The sequence below is a fragment of the Hemitrygon akajei genome, chromosome 26 (genome assembly GCF_048418815.1).
Source record: "Hemitrygon akajei chromosome 26, sHemAka1.3, whole genome shotgun sequence".
Lineage (NCBI taxonomy): Eukaryota > Metazoa > Chordata > Chondrichthyes > Myliobatiformes > Dasyatidae > Hemitrygon > Hemitrygon akajei.
Window position 1 is genome coordinate 20,718,254 of NC_133149.1, and position 26,498 is coordinate 20,744,751.

Below are 26,498 nucleotides of genomic sequence, written 5' to 3' on the forward strand. Positions count from 1 at the left end.
TTCAACCACAGCTCCAGCAGCTCCATGCAGGCCAACTGGTACACAATTCCCGCAGGACACCGGAAATGACCCGACCTCCACGCCCTGCAGGAGGAGCTTTCCGCAAGCTAAGTTCCCATATCTTTTTATCCCTAATCACTTCTAGAAAAAACAGAAACATAAAAAGAGAGAAAATCTACAGCACAATACAGGCCCTTTGGCCCACAAAGCTGTGCTGAAAATGTCCCTACCTTAGAAATTACCTAGGGTTACCCATGGCCCTCTATTTTTCTGAGCTCCATGTACCTATCCAGGAGTCTCTTAAATGGCTCTATTGTTTCCACCTCCACCACCGTCGCCGGCAGCCCATTCCACGCACTTAACACTCACTGCGTAAAAAAAAAAACCATACCCCTGATACCTCCTCTGTACCTACTTCCAAGCACCTTAAAACTGTGTCCCCTCTTGTGGCAGCCATTTCAGCCCTGGGAAAAAGCCTCTGACTATCCACACGATCAATGCCTCTCATCATCTTGTACAGAGAAGGAGGAACTGTTACCTTCCCATTATTCACTGAGCCCACACTTTCACAGCCCTGAACGAACTGGACTCTTCCAGGGTGGCTATTCACACTATACCTGCCCTATTTTATATCACTTGCCACTGCCGCCTCTGGACTTTACCTCATGGCCACAGCTGAACCTGAAGCTAAACATGTGGCTACCTCTAGGTACATAGCATCATGTGTAAATTAATCCAAATATCCTGTCACTGGGTCCAGAGGACATTGCACTGGCATGACACTGGATCCAGAGGAAACTGGACCCATCTGTCACTGGGTCCAAATGACACTACACTGATGTGTCACTGGATCCAGGGGGCACTGCACCTGTCTGCCGCTGGGTCCAGAAGATACTTCACCAGTGTGATACTGGATCCAGAGGATACTGTCACTGAGTCCACATAAATGACTATCAGAATGACAAGTACGAATGCAGTGACTATCCCAGCTGACAGCGCTAGTCAGCTAGAGCAGGCTGCTGGTTCCGACGCTCTCCGCCAGCATCCAGGGAATGCTTTCAGTTCCCTCTGTCTGACGTTCGCCTCTCCTTCCAGCTGGAGAGGATACCTCAGCCACCGGCCCATCGCCATGTGTGTATTCATTGTGAATCCACATCTGTTTTTGCACAGTCATTAGGGTTCAAATCACCATGTCTAAACAGATTGCAGAGTGCCAGCAGGCTGAGCGATAATAACTATCAAACCCTGGGGCTGTGATGTAAATAGAGCTCCATGGGTTTCAAAAGCCTATTATTCAAAATATTGAAACCAGACAAATTGAATAATTGATCTACTTCCCATCACTGAGAAGTTTATTTAGAAATGTTTAAACTCATTTACTTCGACAGTTTATTATTATTCTGCTGTTATGTGGATGCTCTGCTGATTTATCACCTCCCTGTCTAAATGATCCCTCACACAGTTTGTGAGCAGATTTACACCAGCCGCATTTGTCTCCGCTGTCTGTTTTACCACTGGGCTTGAGTTTCAGATGGGCTTCCTCACAAGCTGCCAGGGACTGCCCTTGAGCTCCGAGTTCTTCCTGAAAGTAGCTCAAAGGAACCAAGAGACAATCCACAGCACATCAGGCCATGAGGCAGGATGTAAAAGGGGTTTCCTATTGGCTGTCTCTTGACTTGCACTAGTGCTAACTCCCACCTCCCTCTTACCCTCCTATTTTGGACGGTATTGTGGCACTGCAGCTGCCTCTCAGCTCCAGCAACCTGGGTTCAGTCCTGACCCCTGGAGCTGTCTGGAGTTTGCATGTTCGCCCTGCAGCTATATGGGTTTCCTGCAAGTGGCCTGATTTCCTCACAAATCCCAATGGCAAGTTGGTTAGTTAGTTAATTGGGTGTGGTAAATTACCCCTAATCTAGGCGGGCGGTAGAACGATCGGAAGTGCGTGTGGTAGGATTGTGTTAGAGAACAGGTTACAGGGAAATAAGGTGGCAGGAAGAGATTGATGGGATTGTTCTGGGAGTCAGAATAGACATGATGGGCTGAATGGTCACTTTGATTGTTGTAAGGAAATCATGAAATGGTACACAAATCATCACAGATTGCCATAAAGGATCTGCCAGTTCACGAACAACATCACGTGGCAGTTTGATTCCTCTTTCCACAGATTTACAAGCAGTTTAATTGAAAGGGGGTGTACTTAGCAAGTTGACATTCCATCATTATTTGTCGAGCATCTGCATCAAAGTTGAATTTAAACCTTAACTAATGCAGTTCACCTGAAGGCTTCAACATCAAAATATCCCTCGAAACAAACCCTTTCCCAGGTCCTTGAGTGTGAAAATTAGGTCATTTACTTCCTTCACATTTCATTAACATTCCCTCATCCAACTGACCCAGGGCAACTAAGTACCCCTGAGCATAAGGACACTATTTTGCCTCGTCCTACCTCCTCCTCCTCTCTCTTTCCAGGTTTATGAGTGTGCTTAGGCCACAGAAGGGTTTGAGCGCTGCACTGGCATCTTGTGCTCCTTCTGGGTCCCTCAACCATGAACAAGAGGCAGATAGTGACACCACTCTCCACTATCACTCTCCCTGGGCTATGAATGGCTGCTTTGGACTGGTGAGACTCAGATGTCTTTGATGTCCAATTAGTTGAGTAGACTGGCTACTCAAATAAAGCCAATATTACATTGAGGAGCGCCCCTGTATACATAACAAAATGAGGCCTCTTCCCCTGACACAATTCAGCCTGCTGTTACCCATGGGTTTTGAGATAGGAATGGTTAGAACTGGAAATACCAACAGTTAAGTCCACTGATATCTAGATTAAGCAAAACTGGTGCCCTTACTTCAAGCAACCCAGGGCGACACAGTGGCACAGCTAACAGACCCATTGCCTCACAACTCCAGAGAACCAGGTTCGATCCTGACCTCAGCTTTGTCTGTGTGGAATCTGCATGTCCTTGCAGATTTCCTTCGGCTGCTCCAGTTTACTTCCGCATCCCAAAGACATTGCTGGTTGGTGATTAATTGGCCGCTGCAAATTGCCTTTGATGTGTAGGTGAGTGGTAGAATCCAGGGGAAGGATGAGTTAGAATCATAAAGGGTGTGGATAAGGCCCTACTCAACCATGTCTCAACTATTTCAGCTGGCTCCTAGCTCCATTTCCATGTGATTGGCCCATACAGTATGATCTAAACACTTCCTATCCATGTCTAAATGTCCTTTAAACCTTGTAATTGTACATTCCTCTACTACTTTCCTGCTTGTTCCACAAACTCACTGCCCTCTGTGTGAAAATTTGCCCCACGGATTCCTTTAAAATCTATCCCCTCTCATCTTAAGTCTATGCACTCTAGTATTAAATCCCCCCCACCCTGAGAGAAGGACTATGAGCATTCAACTTATCTACACTCCTCATGATTTTATAAACATTTAAGGTCACCACTCACCCGTTTTGCACTCCAGGGAAAAATATCCCGACCTATTTAGACTCTCCGTACAGCTCCAGCCATTCAGTCTCAATAACATCCTTGTTTATCTCTTCTGCATGGAAATGTGGGTAGAATAAAATGGGTCTTGTGTAGGATTAGCATAAAATAGATGCTCATTGGAACTAAAATAAAGCAAGTAGCATTTTTGCAGAGCGGTGTTGTATACAGTCACAGATCAGTGCTGCCAGGTCTGTCCCCACCACCCCAAATGATCAAAATTTAGATTTGTACACATAGCTATACTTTGATGAAATTTGATAATTTGATCACCTTGCATCATACACTGGGGCGCTCTCTTCAGTTACCTGATGAGGTAACTGTAGCCTTTGGCCAGGAGCAGATGTTGTCAGGTGGTGCCCAACCTTCATAGAGTGTTTTGATTGTTAACCACTACACTCTCCAGTCGCTGGGTCAACAATGGTGGCCAAGTCACTGCCCATCTGCTCCTAACTTCCAGCTCAACTCCTCCCACCCACTCCATATCCAGTAAGAGGCTCTTTCTGCTTCCTCCCCACCAACCCCCCTCCCCCCGTGAGCTGCTTGGTTCCTGCTCTTTTCATCAAAGGCCCAGTGCAGACAGCAACCTCCATGCTGACCTTGCTGGGAATTCTCTATAGTCCATCCCCACGGGGAAATGCCATCATTTCTCCCTGCACTCCTAGACCAAGAACTGGCACCTCAGGGGCTTCCTCTTGTGAGCCTCCTCGCATCCTTCCTCCCATGGTACTGGGAGCTCCACCAGGATAATTTTCTTGTCTTTGGTGGACCACAGTTTGGTCAAAGTGTGGGTTTGCACCACCTCTGGGAACTGCAGCTTCCTCCCCACATCCACCCTCTTCTCCCATGGTTTGGAGTTTGCACCAGAATGGATTTAGGCCTCTTTGATATGACTGACATGGCCCCTCTCCTTGATGGAAATGACTGGCCTGTTTCCTCTCTGCCAGCTGGTCTCTTTTTACCCCTCTCCCGCTCCAGTGTCTCAGCAAGGGGCAGCAGGACCTTGTCGTGGTGCCACCTATACCATCCTTGTGTTAAAGCTGTTTTGCATCCTGATAGTCTGTGTGCCAGTGAACTCTGCTGACCACAAAGCTTGCATCTGGGGTCCTCTCTCAGCTCCCATGTGTGTGGGTGTGTTGGTGTAGGGAGAGTGCCGTACATGGACCGCAGGAGGAAAGAAATGCGGAAGGGCTCCAGTCTCCAAAGCTCTGCCCATGTGATCTTGGCCTTGGGAAGATCCCATTTCATCCAAATGCCCTGTGACCCCCAACTCCACTGCCTTCGATAGCCAGCTTTCGTCCTCGCGATTCCGTACCTCTGCCTGGACCATGTCATGCCTATCCCTTCAAAAAGAAACAATCCCAGAAAACAGTTGATTAAGTAGGATCTAACTTCTTCAGCCTATGCACCCAATGTCAGCAATTCTACAGCTAGGACACCGGTACAACAGAGAAGCTTTCAACTTCCCATGACTGGCACTAGGAGAGAACTACTAATTATGTATCAATTTTACACAACTCATAAAAGTGGCCTTAAATTTCAGCAGTCAGTTGCTACAGGAACCATCATTGCCTTAATGGATTGCTGAACTGGAGATGAGAAGCAGGGATGTTTTTAATTTTGGTGGAGTGTAAACTCTCAGCTCACGGGCAGGCTGTGATAGATGCCTTGTGTAATGTTATTCTTAACAATTACACAGGATTTGAAGAAAAGATAAACCTGAGCTCTGTGATTTGTGTCTGCTATTGAAGCTGTAAATCGAAACAAGAAAAACAAACTGGAGGGGAATTGTTCCTGTAATTCTTTAACTTCTCTGTGAGTGCTTAACGGAAAACATTGAGAGCAAAGTGGTAGAATTTGATTCAGGAGTGAAATTATCAATGTATGTGTCCTATTGTCCATAAGCAGCATAATCATTGTCCCATAAAGAATACTCATGGATGATCAGCACAGATTTATAAGTGTCTGTCTCACCTTGTGCCACTCTGCCACAAGTGTAGGTTTCCGAATCAACTTTTACAAAACTATAAAAAAGGAGAGTTGTGCTGCCCTTTAATTGACCCCAGGATCTGCTGTAACGATGTTAGAAACTGGAATTCGACCTTGTTGCACCAGTTCCCCAGGCTGAAAGTTGAAGCCAAAGGAACCCAGTTTCACGGTGCAATGTCTCACGCAGGGTTAGAATGCCATGTGTATGCGTGCATTGCCCTATTGACAAAGGGAGTATGGACTGTGTTCTGGCTGACTGCCAAAGTCAGTTATTCATTTTCCAAATGTTAATTAAAGGTCCAGCGACGGTTGGAAGAGCTGGCTGCTCAGACTGTTAAAGAATAATTTCTCACAGTATAATCTCCATAATTTGTCCCTCAAACTTCTCCTTTAGTTAAAAACCCCATCTCAGCAACCATGCCCTCACAGCATCTATCTCCATGACCAGCCCACCTCCACTAGTTCTTCTATAGTGCATGCAAGAATGTGTGTGTGTGTGGATGTAGTTAGATCCTACTGACATGGGGGACATAATTGATTGCAAAGCCACAATAACACTGACCAAAACACATGGTCTGTAGCTGAAGCCTGGAGACACAACATACACATCTGTTAAATAATCTATAACACTGCATAAAATGAGCTTGATAGCATTTCTGAAAAAATTATATCATCCATCGCAGCAGCTTCCAACCATCCCATATTCTTCTCAGCAACTTCACCCACACTCATTTTGATAAATTCTTCCCCAAACAAACCAGTTCAGTAAATCTCCCCTGACACTCTGTCGGTAACTCTTCCGCCAGTCTCTCCATTACAGTAACCATTCCCCGACATTATCTCTCAGTAACTCTTTCCCCATGCTGTTCACATCAGTGCAGTCCCATACCGTACAAATGGTCACACTGATTTAAGGGTTAAATTACTGGACATGATTCAGAACCATCCCATGAGTAAAGAGGAGATCATCACAGAGGATCTGTAAGGATTTAATAATAGAATCACAGAGACAAATCTCCAGAAACAGGTTTTTCATCACCAAGTCCACACTAAGCATCAGGACTAATCTTTATATTAAACCTATCTTACTAAATTCATTCTGCCTACTTCCCAGTCACCTCCCCAGATTCTACTCTCACCTACACACTAGAGGCAACTTAACAGTGGTTAAGTAAGCTACCAACCCACATGTTTATGGGATAGAGATATAGAGTCATACAGCACAGAAACAGGCCCTTCAGCCCAACTGGTACCTGCTGACCAAAATTCCTCATCCAAACTAGTCCTGTTTGCCAGCTTTCGGCCCATAACCTTCTAAACCTTTCCAACTGTACCTGGCCAACTAAGTTGTATCTGGCCAACTGTCTTTGAAAAGTTGTTATTGTACCTGACCCAACCACTTCCTCTGGCAGCCTGTTCCACATAAATACCACACTTTGAGTAAAAAAGTTGTCTCTGAAGTTCACCATAAATGTTTCCCCTATGCCCTCTAGTTCTTGATTCCTGCATGGACAAGGAGAGCGTACAAACCATACGCTCAGGATCAAACCCAGGTTACTCCAGAGAAGTACGTCTGAGACTCAAGACATTCAACTGTTCCCTCTCTAAAGTTCCCACTGCTATAAGATCAGAAGTGGCAACATTCAGGTGTTTAGAGATGAGTACACAATGCTCACGTCTTCTCCAACAACAGCGGTGGTAATCAACTTGTAATAGGGGTGCCAGGTAGTTTCCAAAAAGAGAATCAAGCCAGTTACCCTTTATATTCAAGAACTTGGTCATCACCATCAAGATCCTGAGGGTCACCATTGACCAGAAGCTTAACTGAATGCACTGTGGTAGTCACATCTAGAGAAGGTACCACAGTTAATCACCTGGGCTACTCTGATAGCACATCCCAAGCCTCTAATCTTCATCACTAAGGAGGATATAGGCACCCGTTGGGTCCCCACCTCCTTCCCTTTCTCCTAAGGTCCACCTTCCTCTCCTATCAGATTCCTTCCTCTCCAGCCCTTGACCTTTCCCACCCACCTGGCTTCACCTATCACCTTCCAGATAGACTTCTCCTCCCCCCACCTTTTTTTAATTCTGGCATCTTCCCCCTTCCCTCTCAATCCTGAAGAAGGGTCTCAACTCGAAATGTCAACCATCTATTCATTTCTATAGATGCTGCCTGACCCGCTGAGTTTCTCCAGCATTTTGTGTGTGTTACTATTTTCTTTAAGTTTCCCATGTCATAAAACATCTTGATTTTGGTAGAGTATCACTGTTCCTTCATCAAATCCGAATCTTGGAACTCCCTCCCTTCAACAGAATGACTGTAGCAGTTCAAGGTGGCATCTCAGCCCCTAACCACTCATGGACAATTTTAGGTGAGCAGTAAATGCTAACCTTTGCAGTACTGCTTTCCAATATAAAACACATGTAACTCTTCACCCTCACTTCAACACTCCATCATACTGAAAGTGAGATTTCCTCTGGTTCATTTACAGTGTTGGTGTCAAATGAAACTGCTGGATGTCAAGATCTCACAGACTGATGCCAGCAGTGAGGGCTCCAATTTGATTAAGCACAGCCCCACATACCCTTAACAAAGACCTCACAACAAAGGAGAGCCTGTAACCCTATTAATGCATGAAGAACCATCAGCTCAATCCGGTGATAAGGACTGTGAAGTATGTGCAGCTGGGTTATGGATTAATTACCCAGCATTCTGCTGTAATTACGTCCATTAAACAATGTCCCACTTGGGGCTTTTTCACTTCAAAATATGTATTTAATGTTGTAACTCTATAAGTAAGGAGAAGAAAGAGGAATGTTGTTCAAAGGACCAGATTAGAAGCGGGATTTTTCCAGCAAACAGCTGCTCAAGTCAATGTGGAAATGGTTCAGATTTCTGGCTTCTCAAGTGAGGCTCCGGACAAATCACTAACATTGCCACCGTCTCAGAATTGATGCATTTCTGTTTTGCATCTGCTCTGTTAATCTGATACTGTCAACTCCACAACTTTTAAATAGGTTTCTCAGTTCTTTGCAGATCCCTTCTCGAATTCACTCAGAGGTTTGCAGAGCTCAACTTCCCTTCCTGGTGCCCTGTGAGGGATCCTAGGCTATGAGGTGAGGCATGATGACCTGGTTGGAGTATACAGTTGATATTTTATTCAGAGATCTCAGTGGAGTCTGGCTATCTCTCATTTCTGGAAACTCCAAAGCTTTGGATAATTTAGAAAAAAAGTCTGTGCTTCTGGGAACATTGGGTGAATCCAGGGTTTCTCTAATGTTCTCTTCTACTTTAAGAATTGAGTGCCTTCACTAAGGACCCAAAAACAGAGGAGAGTTTCACATACTGCTCCATGCATTTAGTATGAAATATTTTGATTGTAAAATCATTTATGTCTTTGTTTTACTTACATACATGCTTAAACTTAGTTGGAAAAACTGGGAATATATAAATATAATAATTATGATACCTTATATTTTATGAATCTATAAAATGATTAATAATGGAACTACTTCAGTGAGGATAAGTTGCAGCAGCATCTCCATATTATCCATCAGCTGAAAAATTTCCACACACAGCTTGAATTGCAATGAGCGAACATACAGAACACCATTTTAGCCAGAGAATCAAATGAAACAGGCCCTTTGGCCCATCGTGCCCATGCTGACAAAACAAGTATCCTCCTCGTATCTCCTCTAAATCATTTACCCCTTATCCTAATCCGACACCCACACCGACTTCTGTGGATAAAGGTGGGATCAAGGGTACCAGCAAACCCTGTGTAATGGTTGCTTGGGTAATGGAGACTTGCCCTAACAGAATTCTCAAATCACTATCTGAAATATGGAAGTCAATATGTTCTTATGGAATTTACATGAAAAAATAATACAAATAAATAAACAAATTTTATTTTTCTTCAACTCACATTTCTTGATTCCTGCACAGATGGCATGGCTTTGTATTGTGGGAATCATGATTCTGGGAATGCAGTTGCACCTCCTCACTCCCATAACTGTGGGGTTGCCTGTATAAAAAAACTGGTTTTCAACATCTGTGACCTGCCTGTTCCCAGTCATAAGGTTCTGTTCATAAATGGATATCTGGGAATGGTCTGGATTTGCCCACCTCCCTTCTCTAGGCTCTTGAAGACACTGTGTCAATGGACCTTCACCACCTTGTCCTGTGGTTATGAAAAAAATAAACACTACCGCTTGTGCCAAAGTTGAGGGTAGGCATTCCCGTGAATGTTAAGGCAAACCGGACTGATCTGAGGATCTGAGGAAAGGTGTGGAGGAGAGTTGCTCCTCTGAGCGTATCTGCACAGAATTTATTAAAGGTAAATTCGCATTGCTCTCCAGGATAGTGTATTGCACCGATGGGATGTGAGGCGGACTTGATGCCTGTATGTACATGAGCCCAGAGGGCTGGACGAGCAGTGGAGATCACGCACAAGGAAGTGCAGGTGTGACCGAGGGAAAATATCTTTATAACAAATTCAGGATGCACAGAAACAGACCCTGCAGCCCATCAAGAGTGTTCTATCAATCTATGGTCATAATACACTGATCCCGTTTTAACTCGGCCCACGTTCACATCAACTCCCACCTGACTCTGCAGCTCACCGACATACCAGGAGCAAGTTACATCAGGCAATTAACCCATTGTCCTACACGCCTTTAGGCTGTGGGAGGAAACCAGATCATCCAGGGTGAACCTGCACAGTCTCAGACAGAACGAGCAAACTCCATGCAGATAACTCTGGAGGTCAGAATTGAGCACAGGTCACCAGATCTGTGTGGCAGCTATCCTATACATTGCGTCACAGTGCCTCTGGGACCTGGCTTCAATTATGTGGTTCCACAATTACCAACCCTCAGTCCATCGGATGCCGTCCTGTCTATTTGCAAAAGAATTGCAAAATCCAAATTTCTGCCCTGACTGCTTATTTTCCCTTCCCAATCCCCAGCGTAATTTTCTGAGTCATTTGCTCTGAAGCTGTATTTTCCATGACAGCAGCCAGGAGGCAGACACTGCAATGAGACAAGTTCTGTTGGATTTGCTTGATGGCTTCCAGCAACATTCATTTAACTAGCTTAACATCAACTCACTGACTGCTACGCTGCTTGCCGGACTGCTTGCTCAGATATCCATCTTCAAAACTATTCCACTTGGAACACTATGTGGTTTGGGCCTCCTTCACAATGCTGCCCTGAAGTTAAAACATGGCTGGATGCCCAGTATCGCTGGAAGTTGTCATCTGGTCCTACTTTTCTGTAATCATTTGCTCTCCTGTGATTCCAAGTCTGACATTCTCCGGTGACTGTTGGAGAAAGGAAGGCTGGAGATGGGGGATGTAGTGTGGGCTGGGATAGATATAGATTCAGATTACTCCCAAAGTATTGGCAACATCTCTGCCTTAGTAATTCCTCAGTTATGTTTCAATTTAATGCAACATGAATAGCTGAACATACTTCACTCAATATGTTGGCTATCTGAGAAATTTTATAAAGAAGGAGGGCTAAACCAGATGCTTAATGTTGCGATAGGAGCCTTTTCCCATTCATCATCACTGATTCCTCAGATCCCTGCCATCTGATTCCCTCCACACAGAGCTTCAAGTGACAAAGAAATTGCGGACGGAAAATTCAAGCTTTGTTTCTGAGAAGATTCCTTTTTTCCCATTTATTTCCCGTACCCTTTCAGTTAAAATGTTATCTTGTTTTTTTTAATGAATTTCATTAATGAGCTGGCTCTGGGAGTGACAACCCTATAGTTATTACTGCCATCACTACAGCAATTCAGAAGTATGTTATAGACCATGGGAAGTGGTTGTAATAAACCTCGTCAGGTCTAGCTAAGTGCGATGAGTTCAGATTCTGCAAGGCATTTCACCTACATGGCAGTAAACAATGGGTGGTCTCCAAAAACCCAATACATTTATATATACTTCCATAAGGAAAATACAAGGCAGGCTAACTCTTGTGCACTCCACTACTACATTTCTATAGAGTACATCATCTGGCTAATGAGTAAGTGCTTCCCAAAGTCTGCAATTTGTGAAATATTCCTTATTCTTTAGTAATATTCTCCTTTTCCAGAAAGACACTGACTCTCTGCTATAGAATAATTCTAACCTTATTCACCATCAAAACAAACTCTGGACAGTGATATTCTGCAGACTGTTCAAACGTAGGAGATATCACTGCCTCAGGCTGAGGCCTGCACAGACACTTAACCAGTGGAGGTAATCTGATAGCTCTGAGGGGTGGATTCATGGAAAATCTCTAGTTCCCAACCCCAAACCCTAAATCTAACCCAAAAACACTTATGCTCTTACACGATTTATCATACCTTCAATGAATTCAGGGCTGGGACTGGCTGATTTTAGATTTAGCAATCATCTTCCTCTTCTGGCTCAACTAACAACAAAAAGCATTACAGTTATACTGAAACAATAAAATAGTTTGCAGGAATAAATATCAAAGATCAGAAACTGAACTATAACCAGGATAGATGATCAGATATGTTGTCAGTGTGGTAGATTTCAGAAGGATGTCATCTGAATGCCCCAGACACCCAGGTGTGGGATGGGCTTGATGGATTAGCTGGTCTTTTCAGCCTCACACACAAAATGCTGGTGGAACGCAACAGGCCAGGCAGCATCTATAGGGAGAAGCACTGTCGATGTTTCAGGCCGCGACCGATCATCAGAGTGCTTCTCCCTATAGATGCTGCCTGGCCTGCTGCGTTCCACCAGCATTTTGTGTGTGTTGCTTGAATTTCCAGCATCTGCAGATTTCCTTGTGTTTGCTTTTCGGCCTGTCAGTTTTGTATTTTACTCAAAGGAAACTTACATAAGACTTAAACATCTGTTATTTTCTGTTAAAGGGCATCGATATGAAACTCCGAAGAGTTGACACTGCAAATGGAGTTTTCCCATCACCTCATGATGCTTCTGATCAGAGTTGCCACTGGCTGTGACATTACAAGTGAAGGAGCCCACAGCACGATTTGAAGAACAGCAGGGAACATTTCCCAGTGTCCTGCCTAGCATTGTTCCCTCAACAGCACCTCAGCAGGAAAAAAAGAGTTGTACCATGTAAAGATGCATCAAAATTGCCTATTCTATAGTTCAGGTTGAGTACCCCTTATCCGAAAATCCAAAATCCAAACACCTCCGAAATCCAAATTTTTTTTCTGACTGCTGACATGACAGCACAAATGGAAAATTCCACAAGATGCTGGGAAGGCTCCCAGGCGATGCACAGGTCTCTGTGCACCACAGACAGTACTGAGAGGTGACCTCACATATATCATGAACAGAAGTTAATGGAAAATAGAAAAACAGCACATAAAGCAAAAAACCAAGGTCTCGATCATGCATTGAAAGAATGGATTTGTCAGCATCGGAGTGAACACATGCCACTTCAAGGTATGCTGGTCATGAAGCAAGCAAAGATCGATCACGAGGAACTGAAGTTGAAGGTAATCGTGAATGTTCAGCAGGCTGATTGCAGAACTTTACGAAAAGGCACAGCATTTAGTTTTAAAGAGTCTGCTGATCACAAAGCAGCAGAGAAATTCATTGATGAGTTTGCGAAGATCGACGCTGATGAAGATCTAACACCAGAACAAGTCTACAAAGCTGATTATTTTCATACCTTACATAAAACCTAAAAAAAACATAAAATACAAATACAGTGTGTTGTACCCTTTTAATCAAAACACGGCCTCATAGGTGGAGACTGAAAGCCAACTGTTGTTTGTTGTTGTTCAACAGCTGATTCAGGTTTTCTCCCAATAATGCTGTGCTGCTTTTGTTACTCTGCACACATTATATCTTCATTATATTAATGGTATGTAATAATTTTTACTGTGAAGTACATACAGTATGTGTGATGAACAAGTGAAAGACAAAGACTGCTTATCGATAGCACATAAATTTAGAGTCAGAAATGCTGGCGATCCCAAGCTATCCAATTATATATTCCAAACTCCAAACTGAAATCCGAAACACTTTTAGACCCAAGTGTTTCGGATAAGGGGGACTCAACCTGCACTGCCTACACAGGTCACAGAGACATGTAGGACTGAATCAGGTCCTTGGACCCACTGAGTCCATGTTGATCCTACACCCCCCATTCATGACTGCTACTGTGTGTAGTTTGTTCCAGAAACGCTGCTGATTTCTGAAGGGAGTTGAATGATAGTAAAATTATTTTGCATAACACATCATGACTCATGGTTGCCTTTTTACTAAATGTAGAAGATATTTTGAACCATCAAAAGTATGCTTGGTGCTTTCTTACCCTGGGCAACTCAAAGCTCTTTGTGATCAATGATGTCAATGAAAGACACTTTCTGACTGTTCCTCCTTTGATCTGAAGCACACCTGATCTTTCTCATCTCAGCTCCTTCCCCTCCAATTTGCTGGGAGAAATTTACATTCCATGTCTGTTTCATCTGCACTAAACCACTTGCATCCGTTTGCAACCTTTCAATCTGAAGTTGGTAACATCAGCCTGAGAAAGCAGACCTCGACTGAAGATTGAAACCATCTTCGGGCTTTGATATGCACCAACTCATGGACTGTAATAACTTAGCACACTTGTTTACGTTCCAATAACTGGAATCAGATGGCAGGGATCAGCCACTTCAGTTACTCTCTATAAATTATCCTAGTGTCAGTGTAACCCTAGCCTGGTCATTCAGTGCAAGTGTTTTAATTATGTACACTTTGTGTTAAAATGACAGTGCAATTTCCAACAATTCACTTGGTTTAGGGTAAGGTCTACATTTTCACACCAGGTAGGTTGAGCCTCCAGGGGGGAGAGGAGCAGGTCACGGACTGGTCAATATTAATAGAAGGAGCAGGCATTAGCTTCCCTTGAGCCAGGGTCCATCTGCCAGGACGATGACTGGATAATTTACTAATGTTTCTGTATAACCTGTGGAATACATGACTTAAGATGACTTACAGCATTTCATCCAAATTACGTCTTTCCATTAGGAAGGTGCTTAGCACTGGAAAATGCTGCAGAGCATTTTTTCAACAGATTCGTTGGAATGAGTTAGCAGGGAAGCTAATTGAAGTAAACAAGATAATTGCGTACAAGAGACAACCAAATATGGTCTCAGCTTTGGTTTCTGCAATGGGTTTCTGGGGCTGACAGTTTAAAATTAGATTCAGTCTGTTCCTGGTTGTTCCAGGATGGGTAAATTACTCAGGTGAGTTCCACACCAACTGCCCTGTATTCATGAGTCAGGAAAAGGTTAAGATTAGCCCTTGCTATATTGTCTTTTCCCTGCACTGCATCCACTTGTTTGGAAGTGAAAAGGCATTGCCTGATATGGAGAAAAGCTGCTTTATGCCCCTGATGTTAATCTGCAGGTGGCTTTCAAACACCACAGCAGAATTACATGAAGGGTTGAGGGACGGGGATGTTGGATAAGCAGGTGGAAATCATGTCAGAAGCACCACTCATTTTGCTCTTTGCTCTGTATCTTCAAGCTGTGCATTAGGCACTTGGTTACTGGCCTTACTGTATATGGTCAGAGATGCACATAAAGGCCAGTTCCAAATAGATGGGGAATAATGAGTAAGGGCTGCACTCAGGTGTGTGAGGAATGGGTGGGGGGGGGCACTGTGGCACAGCTATCAGAGCCACTGCCTCACAGCGCTAGAGATCTAGGTTCGATCCTGGCCTTTGCCGAAGTTACAGGGAGTGTGTTTGTTCTGTCTGTAGTCATGTGGATTTCTTCCAGGCCTGTGGTTTCCACCCACAACCCAAAAATGTGCAGCCATTGTAAATCACCCCAGGTGTGTGGATAAGGAGCAGAATCCGAGTGGGGCTGATGGGAAATAAAAAATGTGAGGATAATGGCCAGCACAGTCTCATTGGGCCGAAGGGCCTTCTAGTGTGTTGTATGACTATATATCAACACGGGGATTGCTGCCAGCCTCATCCACAAAGATGAGCAAGTGTTCCTCCAGGGATGAGAAAAGAAAATCACACTGACTGCCCAATAACAGAGTCTGTTTGGAGAAAAAAAACTGTAGACAAAGCAATGACCTGGTCCTGTGGTGAGGTGTTCAGAATATTGAACATAGGACATTGCAGGACAGTACAGGCCCTTCGGCCTATTCTAAGATCAATCTAGCCCTTCCCCCCTATATAGCCCTCCATTTTCCTATCATCCATGAACCGATCCAAGAGTTTCTTAATTGTCCCTAATGTATCTGCCTCTACCACCGTCCATGCACTATGTTCCATGCACCTACTAACATCTGTGTAAAAAACTTTCATTAATGCAAATATCTAATCAGCCAATCACGTGGAAGTAACTCAGTGCATAAAAGTAAGAGATTGAGTTATTTCGACCAGGCATCAGAATGGTGAAGGAATGCGATCTCAGTGACTTTGACCGTGGAATGATTATTGGTGCCAGACGGGGTGGTTTGAGTATCTCAGAAACTGCTGATCTCCTGCGATTTTCACGCACAACAGATTCAGTGAGTGGTAGTTCTGTGGACGAAAACACCTTGTTAATGGGAGAGGTCAGAGGAGAATGGTCAGACTGGTTCAAGATGACAGGAAGGCAACAGTAACTCAAATAACCACACATTACTACTGTGGTGTGCACAACACATTGAACTGTGAAGTGGATGGGCTACAGCAGAAGAAGACCATGAGCATATACTCACTGGCCACATTATTAGGTAAAGGAGGTACCTAATAAAGTGGAGACTGAAAATATGCTCCCTTGTATTACCCATAAAACATCCCCCTTGTTTAGGTCAGGGAAAACAAGCACACCTGTAAATTCAGCAACATCCTCTAATTTAAGCCCATACAGTTCCACCATCTTCCCAAGAGCTCTCTATCATAACACCCTCAAGCCCAACTGGCTTCAGGCAGAAGGAAGTCTTCATCATCGCCATACTTCCAGCTCAGTCCACAACCAATGTGATGCAGTTCCCCCTGCAGCAAATGCACTCCTTCCGTGGGTCAATACCTCTCTCTCTCTCTCTCTCACTAATCTTGTTCTTTTTCCCCGCATTAGAGAGATCATATAACACAGGGAAAGGAGCTGGCAAAGAGGAACCATCAGAAATATCAAACCAAAAGCTTGCCAAATATTCACAAGCAAAGGAAATCTCCCACTCCTGACTGATGTTTATCTCTCGATCAATCTTATTTAAACCAGTTTGACTGACTATTTATTTCATTTTATGTCTGGAGGCCTGGTCTGTACAGTTGGTATCTGTTTCCTACATTACATCTATGACTACACTTTTTGTAAGCATTTCTTTAGCTCCAAAGCAATTTGGGAAAAACAGAGGTCATGACAGGAAGAATACAAATTATCCCAAATCTAAATGATTTGAGACAAAATACTATTCAACCCGCCAGTATGGGCAAAAACTCCACCTCTTCTCTGTTTACTAACCTTTAAATAACTTCTGTTGCCATGACCTGATTAAAAAAATGCTCTGCACCTTAATTTTATCAACAAACCTCCTACACACTTCTACATCAAATGTCCTTTGAGAATTCATCCTTATCTACAAGATTTCACCAAAGATTTTGATATTTTCTCAACAAGGATATCAATAAAAGATTATTTCCTGTGACTCATATCTTTCATGCTAACAGTCCAGAGCTCTGCATCTTCTCTTAAACACAAGATATTCTGAAGGCGCTGAAAATCTTGAGTAATACACACACAATACCGGAGGAACTCAGCAAGTTAGGCAGCATCTATGGAGGGAATAAACTGTCAACATTTTGGGGCAAGTCTCTTCATCAGGATTGGAAAGGAAGGTGGGGAAAGAGGAAGGAGTAAAAGCTGGCAGGTAATAGGTGAGACCAGGTGAGGGGGAAGGGGGGTATGAAATGAGAAGTTGGGAGGAGATATCTGGAAGAAATTAATGGCTGAGGAAAAAGGAATCTGATAGGAGAGGACAGAAGACTATGGAAGAAAGAGGAGGAGGAGGAGAATGAGAGGGAAGTGATGGGTAGGTGAGGAGAAGGAGTGAGAGGGAAACCAGAATGGGGAATGGGAAAAGAGAGAAGGAGGGAGGGGGAGAAATTACCAAAAGTTAGAGAAATCAATGTTTATGCCATCAGGTTGGAGGTTATGCAAACAGAATATGAGGGATTGCTCCTCCAACCTGAGTGTGGCTTCATCACAGCAGTAGAGGAAGCCATGTCAGAATGGGAATGGGAAACAGAATTGAAATGGGTAGCCACCAAGTGATCCTGTTTTTGTAGCAGATGGAGCAAAGATACTGGGTGAAACGGTTCCCCCAATCTGTGTGGGATTTCGCTGATGTAGAGGAGGCCATACTGGGAGCACTAGATACAGTAAATGACCCTGATTTTCACCTCCCCCCACTTTCTTATTCTGGCTTCTGCTCCCTTCCTTTCCAGTCCCGATGGAGGGTTTCAGTCCAAAATGTTGACAGTTTATTCCCCTCCATAGAAGCTGCCTGACCTGCTGAGCTCCTCCAGCGTTACATATGTGTTGCTCTATATCTTCTGTCTGGCTGGCTGATCCTTTTCCCATTTGCAGATACATTGCAGTCCCCTGTCACTATGCAACACATACTTAAAGCTCTTTGGAAGGTATGACCAACAACTGGACCCTCAGACTCATCCTCCCTGGATTCTCTCATTTCTGGGAGGGGGTACTTACTGTCAGAGCATTTTTTACTGAGTTCAATATTTACCTTGATCGATAGTAAACTTATTCCAAATGCTGCACTTCTCTAACTTGGATGTTGGATTCTTCACGTTAATTCCTTCAAAAAGCTGGTGGCTAACTTGAAGAACTCAAAGTAGCTATGTAAAGATGAAAATCTTGCTTGGCCATTTCAGAAGGAAGTTAAGATTTGAGCCAGATTGCTTAGGATTGGAGTCACCTGGAATGTCCCAGACACCTTAATGAACCCAGATGGGCTTTTACAATAATCTGATCTTCTCATGATTTCCATTACTAATTGTTATGTTTTGATTCAGGTTTGCTTAATGAATTGAAGTTAAGCTCCACAGCTGTTGGACTGGCATTTGAACTCTTACTTGCCATTCATTAGAACAGTTCTCCAGATTAGCCCAGTAACACAATCCCTAAACTAACATCCCCAGTCAATTGAAACGGATGGCTGGATTCCACAATTTTATTATGAAAATCACTAATCTTAATAGTGAAAATTGTTACATCCAGGTCTTTCTCCATATTTCCATGGGTGGGATTCAAATTTATATCTCTGGATTATTCAGGCTACGGGGTGCCTAGCGCAGTATCTTGGCCAATCAGATCATTTTGCCTTTAACAACATGCATGTAGTTCTAATGAGGCCATGTCCTTAAATTGTTGAACATGTTGTTCATCTTTTACAAGAACGGGGTGTTTCAAAGCAGGGAAAACAATTAGAGGAGTTGTGTTATGCACCTGCAGAGAGCACACCACTGATGGGGAGCGTGTCCCTGAGGAGTTCACATTCCTTCCTCCCAGCTTGAGTGTGGTGAATAAATCACACTCTGTCCGGCCAGTCCAGGCTTTAAACAGAACAATAATTCCCCAAATAATGAGGTCAGCAAGGTACAGAGAAAATGTGAAGAGAAGCAACATTTAGCCTACAGAAAAAGTGATCAGGGTGAATTTATGGCAAGGAGTAATAACAAACTGAGTGCTTATTAATAATTGCAGTGGGCTAAAGTCAGCTATTCCAGGGTTTGGGGAAGGAAGGAACAGGGGACATACAGGTAGGTACATCAGGACTGTAGACAGCCATGTTCATGAAGGCAGCTCCCTGCCGAGACAACAAGAGTGTGGAATGTAGCTCAGTGTCAGCACAACCCCATGGCTCAGGGCATTCATCAAAAGACTGGGTTCACTAAGTAAAATTTATTGCTGTGAAGGGAGATCTCCAAAGTATGGTTCACATTGGTTGGGGACTAAGTCAAGTGGCTGGGAGCATTGAGACCATTTAGTTACTGACCTGAACAAATGAATTGATTATTCCCATCTGTTTGTGATTAATTTCCTCCCATTTTTAGCTTAAATCTCAATGAGGAAGATTCACCAAAGTAGCTAAAGAAATGGTAAACTGTCCTGTGTGCCTTGGGATAATGGACACTTTCCTTTAACATCAGCTTGCATCATGCCACGGTAAATTCCACTCACTATGTGCCCTACCGTGAGCTCTACAACCTCAGGAAATGTCTCCTGATCTGATCTGATCTGAAACTCCCTCTATCGTATCCTATCAGGTACAGTGTAGGCTGGAGATTGAGTGAAGCTCTGTCCAAACATTCCTGAGGCAGTACAATAAATCTCGGGAACAAACAAAGATTCAAAGTATATTTATTATCAAAGTAAGTACAGTCGTCCCTCAGTATCTGCGGGGGATTGGTTCCATGACTCCCCGCGGACACCAAAGTCCGCAGATGCTCAAGTCCCTTATATAAAATGGCGTAGTATTTGCATATAACCTATGCACATCCTCCCGTATACTTTAAATCATCTCTAGATTACTTATAATACCTAATACAATGTAAATGTTATGTAAATAGTTTTTATACTGTATTTTTTAGGGAATAATGGCAAGAAAAAAATGTCTGTACATATTCAGTACAGACGCAACCATCGTAGCTCTTCTGGGAACGCTGATGCTGCCTCCGCATCAGCTGATGCCGATTCTCCCGTGATCTTTAAGTTCTTGAGGCTGTAGCCATTTACACAGCTAGCCAGCCATTTACACAGCTAGCCAGCCATCCCTTACTAGCCTTAAACTCCTTCCTCTCGCTCACAACACAAGTAGCGAACGAACGAGACACGAGGCGAACAATGCTCAAACAGTGGGTGCTGGAGAGAGACTGAGGATCTGCGAAATGGCAGGAGGCTACAGCAGGGTATGCCAACACATCACTTCATTCACCTGGATTCAGCGCACTGCTCGGCGGGCGGCAATTTCAAGTTTTGGTTTTTGGAACTTTCTGGAATTTTTTTTCCCGAATACTTTCGATCCGCGGTTGGTTGAATCTACGGGTACAGAACCCGCGGATACGGAGGGCCGACTGTATGCAGTATACAGCCCTGAGATTCATCATCCCACAGGCAACCGTGAAACAAAGAAAACCATGAAACTCGTTCAAAGAGAAACATCAAACCCACCCCCACCCCACGCGCAAAAAGGAACAAATCACACAAGCAGCAAAAAAAAAGAGCCTAAAACACAGAATATAAAACGCCAAACCACAAAGTTATCATAAATGTCCAGGCGTATTCAGTTCAGCTCAGTTCAGCCTAACCCAGCACTGCGTCTTCATTATCTGCAGGCCACAGAGCCAGCCTGTCTCAATCAAAATCACACCAAAAAAAAGAGTAACCAGAAACCATAAACATGAATTACAGAGTCCAAACCACAGAATGCATCGATTAAACCTTGCCCAAGACCCAGAACTCCAGCACCATCTTCTAGCAGCATTGGGCAAGAGGGAGAGAGAGACCAGTCGTATGCCGACACCTTCCTCTGGGAGCAGCGGGCAAGAGGGAGAGAGAGAGAAACCGGTAACATGCAGGCAATCGTCGCTGAACACCCACCCTCCTTCCACTCTCATCCTTGTTGGTTTCAATCTTCCTCGACACTTTAGCAAAATCGGCGAGAAATGGAGTCCATCATGGGCCTGCTTCTTGGCCTCCAGGCCCCACATTTCGCTCGATATCTCACTGAACTCACTCAGGGACAGCAAAGCGCCAGATTGCTCAATCGGCCCAAAAACACCTTGTAGATCACAGGCTCCAACAGTAGCAGATCCACATGTGAAAGAAGCAGAAGATGTAAAAGGAGTGAAAGAAGTAGTTTTGTGAACCGCTTGGAGTTTGTTGCCCTCGGTCGCTTTGTTTGCCGGAGCCATCTTCATCTGCCAAACACGCAGAGAATAGTTAGTCAGTTGTATTTCAATCATATAGCAAAGTCACTGGACTCTTTTATATGATCATCTGATTCTGTTATAATCATTTGAACTATGCTGCAGTCAACTGGATCTGGTGTCATTCAATCATTCTGTTAGTTGACATTATTATGTGTCTAATATATGGTCAATCTGACCCTCTGAAAGCCCTATTCTCAGTCAGCTTACGGTCCTACCATATTGTCTGTATTCTCAGTACCCTACCATCACTGTGTAAGTCCTACCCTACCTTGTCCTCCCAAAGTGCAACGCCTCACACTTGTTAACATGAAATTCCATCTGCCAATTTTCAGCCCATTTTTCCAGCTGGTCCAAGTCTGCTCTCCATTCACAGCTGAACCATAGCCAGCGTTCAGCAGATGCACATCCTGGAGAAAGGCCAAAAACTAGAATTCCAACCATTCGCTCACAACTGGATGTCTTTAGCAAATGGACTCTCAGCATCTCACAGTGTGATAGACATGCCAAAGGCTGATGTGAGTTAACCCATCTTAGGCTCAGGATGATTGTGTTGGCAAGACCCAGTTGCTCTTTCATGGCTCAGGGTAGCCTTATGTCTCAGAGGGTCCTAAACCAGGAGTTAGTGCTATCATTCACAAGTTAGTGCTATCATCTTAAACTGGTCATCAAAATCATCCAAGACTGAAAATGATTACTTTTGCTGCAAACTCCCAACCCTCCACTTGCTGGGCAATAAGTGGGTATCTTGTTGACCTACTTCTACCACCCACCCTCTTGGTCACTCCATGCCCGCTCACCTATCCTCTCTCTGCACATGGTGCAGTCCGCTGGCCACGAGCAGTTCAGACTGGAGGCGCCACATGAACCCCTGGTTTCAGCCAATTTATGAGGGAAGACTGGAGAAGAGTGAGATCATTGGCTTTGAGAGGAGGAACACAGGGAACTTCATGGAGGAAAAGACATATTGAACCAAACCATGAGACCAAGACGAGGGGGAGAGGTAGGGGCAAAGGAAATCAGTAATGTTCAGATTCAAAAATCAAAAAGCTGCAGATGCTAGAAACCTAAAATAAAAGCAGAAAACACTGGGAATACTGCATGGACAGGCAGAATCAATATGACAGAAAGAGTCAACTTTTCAGATTAGTGACCTTCCATCAGCCTCATCAGGTTCTGATGAAAGCCCGTCAACCTAAAAGGATGAACACGTTCTCTCTCCGCAGATTCGGCCCGACCTGCCGAGATTCCTCCAACAATTTCTGTGTATATCTCTTGTCTTTCAACTTTACGGACTGTGAAGAAATGATAGAAAGTCAGCAACCAGTGTACGTCCATCTAAGTTTTTCCCTTCCCATCGGAGAGCTGCGGAGTGAGCTGACACCCATCTCGCACCATCTTCCAAAGTACTTTATTGCACTCATAAATCTGTCATTATTTTTAAAATATTTCTTATATTCCAAATACAGTTCCCTTCCAACTTTCCCCCAGCCTCTCCATTATTCGATTACACTCTGTGTCCCTTCGCCATTGTTGTATAATACCCACTATTACTTTCTATGTTTATTCTCCATTTCTCCGTGTAATCCGATAACTCTTGAGTTGAACACTCTACAATTCCACATTACCCTGCCCGTTACTCTCCATTATAGCATTTTCTTCTGTAACAGTCTCCTCATCAATTAGAAAAGCCCAGACAGTTTCTTTCCCCTTGGGGAGAGAAGAAGGGGGGAGGTTTTTACAAGTCTTGCTCTCAATAAACATTCCTCTTTTCATGGGGAGAACAGATATGTTGCTGACCCTCTGGCTGCCCCTACGCTGGAGCTTGCTTACCTCAGCGGAAGGCAGTAGTGCTCCAAGTGGGATGTGTCGCTGTACTGGGGAGGTTCACACTGTGCCAAAGGCAGCCTGTGATTGATGAGTTTTGTCATGACTGTGGTAGGTAAGAGCAGAATGGCCAATTACACTCCCTCTCTCCTGCGCATGGTAATAAGGGCTGGAAGGCCGAAGGCTGCTTATAGGCATCGAAATGGCTGCGTTAATGAAACAGTGGAGAAATGACAGCATGGGCGGGTGGTCGAGATAAGAGGTCAGAGGGCAAAAATATCCTGGCTGAGAGTTGCTAACTAATGAAGCAAAGCAGCCAGCACTTGTTTAAACTTTATTAGAAGAAAAGAGAACAACAAAATCAGTGGTTGAAACACAACTGTTGACAAAGCCACATTTTCAGAGGAAGGTCCAGGCCATTGTGCTTTGGAATGAGAAAGGACAGAGGCCCCAGTCTAGTCATTAAACACTCACTAAACGAAGGAGACAGGGCCAAGGTTCAATAACATATCTAGTTACTGTCACCACAATTCCCTTCACATGCAAACTCCGGAAAATATATAAAATAGAAACCTGCAAGCAGCCTTAAATTAATATTGCTCCTATCACACATTCAGAATGGACCAAGTGCTTTGCAGTCAGCAAAGTATTTTGTTTTCATCAAGGAAACTTGACAGCCAATTTGTACAGTCGACGTTTCAGATCGAAGCCTTTCATCAGGACCGGAAAAAAAGATGAGAAGTTAGAGCAAGGAGGTGCGGGAGGGGAGGAAGAGGTACAAGGTGGCAGGTGATAGGTGAATCCGGGAGAGGGGGAGGGGGTGAAGTGAAGAGCTGGGAAACTGATTGGTGAAAGAGATGAAGGGCTGGAGAAGGAGGAATCGAACAGGAAAGGACAAAAGACCTTGGAAGAAGGGGAAATGGGAGGAGCACCAGAAGGAGGTGATGGGCAGGTTAGGAGATGAGGTGAGAGAGGGAAACAGGAATGGGAATGGTGAAGGGGGGGGGGTGCAATTACCGGAAGTTTGAGAAATCAATGTTCACGCCATCAGGTTGGAGGCTACCCAGACAGAATGGAAGGTGTTGCTTCTCCAACCTGAGTGTGGCCTCTTCGCGGCAGTAGAGGAGGCCATGGACTGGCATGCCAGAATGGGAATGGAAAGTAGAATTAAAATGGGTGGTCACCGGGAGATCCCGCTTTTTCTGGCGGACAGAGTGTAGGTACATGCGAAGTGGTCTCCCAGTCTACGTCGCATCTCACCGATATACAGGAGGCCACACCGGGAGCAGCATATAATGTAGATGACCCCAACAGACTCACAGGTGAAGTATCGCCTCACCTGGAAGGACTGTTTGGGGCCCTGAATGGTAGTGAGAGCAAAGGTGTAGGGTACTTAATCCGAGGGAGGTGATGGGCAGGTAAGAAGATGAGGTGACAGAGGGAAACAAGAATGGGGAATGGTGAAGAGGGGGGGTAGATTAACCACATGCCACAGCAGTGGTGTGCAGAATCACATCCCTGAATGCACAACGCGTTGAACCTTGAACCGAATGGGCTACAGCAGCAGACCACAAACATATACTCAGTGGCCACTTTATGAATTACAGGAGGTACCTACCAGGATTGAGTCCCAGCTGAAGGAGTTACGAGGCAGCAGTACCAATTGTTGTACCGCTGTGCCACCACAAATCAGCTTCATTGACTGTACGCAACAAGCAATATCTCCAGGGGAGCTCAGCACCTCGAGCAGCATTCGTGGGAGAAAAGGAATTGTCACCGCGAGAGTGGAGAGGGGAGATGGCCGGTATAAAATGGAGAACGGGAGTGTGAAGAAAAGATTGGAGGACCGAGGAGAGGTGTAATTATGTCAGGCGGGTTGTGTCAGGAAGGGAGGGGGAGCAGAGGTCACTTTAGGATGCTAGATGGAGGCAGACAGAGAAAGAATGGGCAGTGTGACAGCCACTGGTGGGAAATAATCAGAAACTCAAAGGCTGCCAGTTCTGGGCTCTGATAGGTAAATGAGAATGAGAGCCATTAGGAGAGATGTGAATGGAGATTGACACTGGCATTGACTGTATTGTGCTCTGGGATGTCCTGAAAGTTGGGTATATAAATACAAGCTCTTTTCCTCTGGTTCAGTAAACAATGTTCACAGAGAAAGTCTCTGCTCTGTGCTGGCCCCATTATCATCCGGTTTAGAGCCCAACAGCACTGAGTGGAACAGGACAGAGCCACTGCTAATTGCATTCCTCGCTCAGCTCGTGTTGTGGAGCTCCTAAACTTCGGAGCCAATCAGCTTACTCACTGAGAGCTTCAGCAAGCTGAAACAAGGACAGGCATAGAAGGATGCTTGAACACCAAGGTTACCATGGGTAGACAGGAATGCAGAGCTGACATTGCCGTGAGATCAACCATGATCTTACAGAACGGCAGAGCAGGCTCGAGGGGATGAGTGCTTTATCCCAGCTCCTAATTCATATATATGTCTGTAGAATCCCTTCCCCCAACCAAAACAAATCGAACATTAAAGCAACCTAGGTTCTGGTACACACACAGAATCCTGGCATTCATTGCCTGGGGTTGAATGACCACAAATAAAGCAGTGAAACTCCAGAGACTTAGAGATGTCCTCTTAGCCCTCAAGACTGCACACGGCGGTTTCTGTGTGAGAATGTAAGCTTCACCCCTTAGCAGGTCGACATGATCTTTTACTCAGATTAGCATCATTTTAAAAAAGTGTCATCCAGGTATTTGGAACCCCTGAGGAGCTATCATCAGATATGCGACCAGCTTAACAAAAAAACCTTCACCTGGAGGCTGAGTAGAAATTGACTTAGCCAGAAATATGCATGCTGCAAAACTTCAGGATTTAGTATCAGTAACAAATATCTCTTAGATGAACCTTGTTTGGTTGAGACAATGTTTTTCAGAATCAGTATCAGGTTTATTGTCACTGACTTTGATGACATGAAATCGTTTTGCAGCAGCAGAACAGTGTAAAAACATAAAAATTACCACGAGTTATAAACACCACAGATGACCCCCCAGGAACACACACAAAATGCTGGAGGAACTCAGCAGGCCAGGCAGCATCTATGGAAAAGAGTAAACAGTCGCCGTTTCGGGCCGAGACACTTCAGCAGCACTGTGTGATGAGCCCATTGCCAGATGGCCAGACACCTGAGCAATCACATTGTCAAGTTCACCGATGACACGACAGTGGTTGGGCTCATCACCAGCAACAGGGAGATT

General features: G+C 44.4%; 2 long non-coding RNA genes across 2 annotated transcripts; one reads left to right on the forward strand and one right to left on the reverse strand.

Annotated features, from left to right (window-relative positions):
• Positions 1 to 765: 765 nt before the first annotated feature.
• Positions 766 to 13,711, forward strand: LOC140716792 (uncharacterized). Its single transcript, XR_012096368.1, has 2 exons — positions 766 to 8,597; positions 12,370 to 13,711. It is a non-coding gene; the product is annotated as an uncharacterized lncRNA (long non-coding RNA).
• A 6,124-nt stretch (positions 13,712 to 19,835) lies between these two features.
• Positions 19,836 to 23,407, reverse strand: LOC140716794 (uncharacterized). The gene is made up of 2 exons (XR_012096370.1): positions 23,253 to 23,407; positions 19,836 to 21,410 (listed from the first exon to the last, which is right to left on the reverse strand). It is a non-coding gene; the product is annotated as an uncharacterized lncRNA (long non-coding RNA).
• Between the last annotated feature and the right edge of the window lie 3,091 nt (positions 23,408 to 26,498).